The sequence below is a fragment of the Myotis nattereri genome, assembly GCF_964212035.1.
Source record: "Myotis nattereri genome assembly, chromosome: 3".
Classification (NCBI taxonomy): domain Eukaryota; kingdom Metazoa; phylum Chordata; class Mammalia; order Chiroptera; family Vespertilionidae; genus Myotis; species Myotis nattereri.
This window is the reverse complement of record NC_138077.1, coordinates 121920035-121926204: the sequence shown is the minus strand read 5'-3', so window position 1 is coordinate 121926204 and position 6170 is coordinate 121920035. Positions and strand designations below refer to the sequence as shown.

The window sequence follows — 6170 nt, the reverse complement described above, 5'->3', positions numbered from 1 at the left end:
AATAGATAGGATAGCTTGAACTAAAATTAACCATTAGATACAATCATCAGGGTAAGCATCCTTGAGAAAGCACATGCTTCTACAAGGTTGAGTCTAAAAGACTAAACAAAGACCCTAGCAAAACACCTGGGGATCAAACTTGTTTGGAAAAGACAAGGTAGGGACTGCCGCCTTTGGCAAGGACACCCCAGTGACCCCCGACCTTTTAAAGAATCCTCCTTACAGACATTCCAACCAAGTCCTGCGCTTCCCACAACTACCCATGGATGGAAGGATCTCAGGTTTGAGTCCAGTCAAGGGCATGTACCTCAGTTTCAGGCTTGATCCCCAGCCTGGTTGGGGCACATGTGGGAGGCAACCAATCAATGTGTCTCTTTCACACACATCGATTGGTTGCGCCTCTCTCTCTCTCTCTCTCTCTCTCTCTCTCTCTCTCTCTCTCCCTCCCTCCCTCTGACTCTCTCTCTGTCTGCTTCCACTATCTCTAAAAATCAATGGAAAAAATATTCTTGGGTGAGGATTAACAAAAAAAAAGGAAAGAAAATAATCAACCCTGCATGTTTGGCCCTAGGATTGGTCTAGCATGGTTATCAGACAGGTATCAGACGGTCTGGATGATGGATGCTAGGTAGATGTCAGTTGATCTGGATACATGAACATTCATACCTTAGTATTTCAGAGGGTGATCAGAGTTTTATCTGAAAGTTCAATGGATATGCAAGCATTGACACAGGACTGCAAAGTTCAAAAGTTTAGTTCCCAGGCTAATTAAAAGAAGAATAGAATTGTTTCCTCATGTCTAAACCTACTTGATTTCAGAGCAGGTTTACTATGATGACTGTATTTTTCTTTCTTTTAGTATTTTTTGAATCCTCACCCAAAAATGTTTTTTTTTTCCATTGATTTTTAGAGAGTGGTAGGGAGAGAGTCAGGCAGGGGGAGAGAGAGAAACATCGATGTGAAAGAGATGTATCAATTGGTGGCCTTCTGCACATGTTCCAACTGGGGCTAGGGATGGAACCTGCAACCGAGGTACCTTCCCTTGATCAGGAATCGAACCTGAGACCCTTTGATGCTCGTACCAATGCTCAAATCACTGAAAAATACTGTCCATGGCTTCATTTTATTTCTTTGTGACTAGTAGCCATCCAGGGATTAAAGGTTCTTCATCCCATTCCTTTTTACCCTTAATTTTAATAAGCACACATTTCTTTGAACCAAGGCTATTCCAGCAAATTCCTTTCTCTGACCACCAACTAAAGATTCTGGTCACACAGTTTCAATGTGTGAAGGAGGGGTTTTCCCACACCAACAAGAAATTTTTGGACACCAAATGGGTGTCCTACAATTCAACTCAATTCTGACATAATCTACCTGGAAATAGCATCAGATCCCTTAGGTTAAGGGCCTGGTCCTACAAGACTGTTCCTCCTGCCCCAACTACAGACACCAGTATGAAGTCCAGGTTGTCACCTGTTCTTCTAACTGACTTGTTACCGATTGGAGTTCGCAGTGGCCTCTGCCTTAGGGTTGATCATTTTGCTAGAGCAGCTCACAGGAGGCCACATCAGGACTGCAGCCACATTTGGGATGGCAAATTCCAAACTTCCACTCATGGTTGGTTCTCCTGGCAGCCAGCACCCATACTTAAGTGCTTTCCAAAAGTCATATCATCAACCCAGTTGCGGTGGAAAAAGGTTTATTATGTATAACAGAACACCCATTTTACTTTTATGGCTCTGAAGCTATTTCAGGAACTAGGGTCAATATACCAAATATTATGAAAAAAGATGCTTCCATTGCTTTTCCTAGTCAGGAAATTTCAAGGATTTGGGGAGCTGTAAACCAGGAACCATGGATAAAGACCATGAGAAATGTATTTTGGTCATCTGAATGACTATATATTTACTAGATGCCTGGTGCACAAAATTTGTGCACTGGGGGAGAGGGGGAGTGTCCCTCAGCCCAGCCTGCACCCTCTACAATCTGGGACCCCTCGAGAGATGTCCAACTGCCCGTTTAATCCTGATCCCACCAGGATCGGGCCTAAACGGGCAGTAGGACATCCCTTTCACAATCCAGGACTGTTGGCACCCAACCGCTCACCTGCCTGCCTGCCTGATTGCCTCTAACCACTTCTGCCCTAACTTCCCTCTCCTGCTGGCCTAGTCACCCCTAACTTCTCTCCCTTGCCAACCTGGTCGCCCTTAACTGCCCTCCCCTGAAGGCCTGATCACCCACAACTGCCCTCCCTTTCAGGCCTGGTCCCTCCCAACTTTCCTCCCCTTCTGGCCATCTTGTGTCTACATGGGGGCGGCCATCTTGGATCACATGGGTGACTATCTTGTGTGTTGGAGTGGTGGTCAATTTGCATATTACCTCTTTATTAGATAGGATTATAAGTCATAGTATCACATATTTAATCAGAAACACAAAATAAAAACATGTTAAAGTATTCATTTTCATATTTTAGATCAGATTTATTATTTACTTATATTTTATGCAACAATATTGTTTATTTGAAATTTAGTTGCTTAATTTAAATACATGAGCTTTCCTCTGCAGATGAGTTTTATGGATAGTTTCAGGACTGACTTGGAAGATATATAATATTAAAGAGAATTCCCAGTAGCATTTTTTAAAAATATATATGCTTTTATTGATTTCAGAGATGAAGGGATAAGGAGAGAGAGAAACATCAATGATGAGAGAATCATTGATCAGCTGCCTCCTGTACGTCCCCTATTGGGGATCAAGCCCACAACCCAGGAATGTGCCCTGACTGGGAATCGAACCATGACCTCCTGGTTCATAAGTAAATAATCAACCACTGAGCACACAAGCTGGGCTCCAGTAAGATTCTTAATTTAGGATATAAATAAAACAGTAGCACCCCTAGCAGTTTTGGCTCCATGGTTGGAGCGTTGGCCCAAGGACTGAAGGAATCCGGGTTTGATTCCAGTCAAGAGTATATACATCCGTGAAAGGTTCAATCCCCAGCCACCGGTCCAGGCACATGCGGGAGGCAACCAATCTATGTGTCTCACATCAATGTTTGTCTTTCTCTGTCTCTCCCTCTACCTTTCACTCTGTCTAAAAATCAATGGGAAAAATATCCTCAAGTGAGAATTAACCAAAAATCTAACAAACAAAACAAAAAGCAATAGTAATGTTTGGTTCAATTTATGTCTTAGTTGATTTATTTATTTTTTAATGTAAACATTCTTGATTTATTAATTTTCAGAGTAATGACACAAATTCTCCTTGGAATGGAAAACTTGCTTGTCTGGGTTACTTCATTCTTTTTCTTTTTTTCAAAAGTGCATCTCATAGTGCCAACTGCTTTTCTTGGAAGGAATGCTTACTTTTTGAGTGGACATTATGATTATAGCGCATCATCATAAAGTTCTTTTTTTCCCTTCTCTTTATTTGTGGGACTGAAAAATTGATTCATTTTCATTTTCTTCCTCACAAATTCTTTTCAGTCTGTTTTTCCAGCTATTGCAGTTGCTAGTCTTGTCTCCTTGTCAGACTTTTGCTTTTTATGAGGGCGAGGTGTTCAATGTCCCAAAGAAAGTAACTCACTCCTGAAATCTTTATCACTGTCTATTTCAATGCATTTCCTCTTTAGGGTTTTCCCGGGGACAGAGTTGAGTTCTTTCCTCATTTGGGCCAGATTTTCTGGATATCTTCCTGAGTTGGCTGGTGCTGAGGACTACAGCTCTGGTTTCCACTTCTCCGAGGACATGCTGTTCAGCTTCTTGGAGATTTCCTGCTGTTCTTTATCGCAATAGTGATGCACGTCAACCCAATCACCATCCTCATCAGCCTCTTCACTAAGACTGGCACTTCCCCACCCATGTTCATCGTTTTCAGCATTCTCTTCTTTTTTGACTTCCAGAATTTCTATTCTTAGAATGTAAATTTTAGCATCTTATTCTCCATATTTTTGTACTACTGCCTCTGTAGACTTACCCCAGAATTTCTTCTGTAACACCTGAGGATTTGGTGTTCGGACAAGCTGAATAAAAGTTCTAGCAGACATCATAACATTCTTATCTTTGTGTGATTTATACTGAGCCAGGTCTTGGAGAAGTTCTTTATCGTAGCTAGAGGATGAGCTATTATCTCCGTCATAGCATTGAGTTCCACTGTCATGGTTTCTCCAGAGTTCTTATGGGTAACAAAATTGTTGGCCACAACCATAAGCAATGATTGAATACTAAGTGATGCGATGCTTGTGCAGCAAACAGATGGATCTTTCTTACTTCTATTTGGTGGGTTGCAGAAAACTTTGCACAAAGAGATAGAAGTTGAAGAGAAAAAGCTTATGTATTCCCACCAATTTGTAAATGAGGTCAAAGAGCATCATCTTCACTTCAAACCTTTCCTTAGAGCTCTCTAGCTGCTTTAGTAGTTTTTCTGCAAAATCTTGGGGGTCATGAATCAAGTGAATAGCTAAAAAGTTTGACACCACTTTTTATCTTCTCCTTTTGTTTCTTGCGCACCTTCATAGCCTTTTCTAACCTTTTCTTGTGTTTGAAGCTTTTCTTCCCTGTGGCATACTGCACTGCAGGTCTCTTGCTGTTTGGTCCCTCATCTTCAGATGTTGAGTCGCTGTCATGTTTCTCCTCTTCAACCTTCCCAATGATGAATGTCATAACAGCAACATGTGTCATGGTGATCTTAGAGACACATGCCGTTGTGATCACATGGACAGTTTTGGCATCATTCCAGATGTTTCTTCTGTAGAATTCAATTATCATATCCAAAGATATCTTGGTTGCAGTTGCATTGCTGTCTTTTAACATTGTGTATATGAAGTTCTGCAACACTACATTCACTTTATTGTTCTTGTACTTTGCATTTATATTCTTTTTATAAAATACTAGTAGCCCTGCGCATGAATCCATGTGCCAGTAGCTCTCTGTGGGGCCTGGCCACTCCACGCCCACTGCCCAGAGGCGCTCTGCAACCCAGAGGTTCATCCGCGGCTGGGCACACAATGCTTGCCTCGTCACTGGGGTGATGACGTAAGCTTTCCGCCCCCTACCCCTGGCCACTCTGTGCCAGCTGCCCAGAGGCCCTCCGCGGCGGGGTGAAGCAAGCATTCTGCCAGGCTGCTCATGCTGCCTGCTCTCAGCCCCCCTCCCCCCAGGACTGGGGGATTCCAATGGGGCTGAGAGGACTGGATACAGCCATCTTGTGGCTATAGGTGCCGCCATCTTTGTGATGGAGTGGTGGTTAATTTGCATATTACCCTTTTATTATATAGGATATTTTTATTGATTTTTAGAGAGGGAGAGAGAGAGAGAGAGAGAGAGAGAGAGAGAGAGAGAGAGAAACATCAAAGATGAGAGAGGATAATTGAATGGCTGCCTCCTGCATGCCCCTACTCATGATTAAGCCCACAACCCAGGCATGTGCCCTTGACCTGATCAAACCTGGGACCCTTCAGTCCACAGACCGATGCTCTATCCACTGAGCCAAACAGGCTAGGGCTGCATTTATATTCTTGATATCAGTCCGTGTATAAAATCTTTCGCAGAAGCATGGCAACACAGAAGTTCGAAGAAGAGTTCTAGCAATTTGATGTATTGATGAGATTCTTATTTCTAAGCAAGATCAAAGCTTTGCAAAATGTCATTAGAAGACTGGATACAAGACAGGGTGATTGTAGGAGACAAGATCTTTCAAGTCTTGAAGAAAATTACTTAAATGTTCTGGGTAGCAGTGACCAATCTGTTTCATAAACATCACCAGCTATGCCAAGTCGTTGCTGGATTTATTTGGTTGTAATCTGAAATTCTCCACATCGGATTTGTAGTGATTATACTGCTGTAGAAAGTCCTCCACATAGGCCAGTCCCACTTGATCAGGTTCTATAACTGCTCAGGTTGCTGGGAAGCTTGTTGTTTCAGTTGGACATATTGGCTGCTGATTGGCTCCATGCAGAGAAGTTTTAAAAAACCTACATCGCTGGCAACTACCAACCATCCCAGCTGTGGCTGGGAATGGAGTGTGACCAGAAACAACCCTCCCCTCCCTGGCAATGCTCAGCAGGCAGTGCTATCTTGGCTATTAAAGCCAGATAGTGTCTTGGTTTATTTAAATTCATGCAAATTATAACTGAAAGGGAACTCTGGCTTCATCAGGAGGTAGATCATATT

At 42.6% G+C, this 6170-nt stretch overlaps 1 pseudogene across 1 annotated transcript; it reads right to left on the bottom strand.

The window, feature by feature from the left end:
* Positions 1-3291: 3291 nt before the first annotated feature.
* Positions 3292-5911, bottom strand: LOC308515980 (protein SDA1 homolog; annotated as a pseudogene). Its single transcript has 2 exons — positions 5540-5911; positions 3292-4927 (listed from the first exon to the last, which is right to left on the bottom strand). The product of its transcript is annotated as a protein SDA1 homolog (transcript).
* Between the last annotated feature and the right edge of the window lie 259 nt (positions 5912-6170).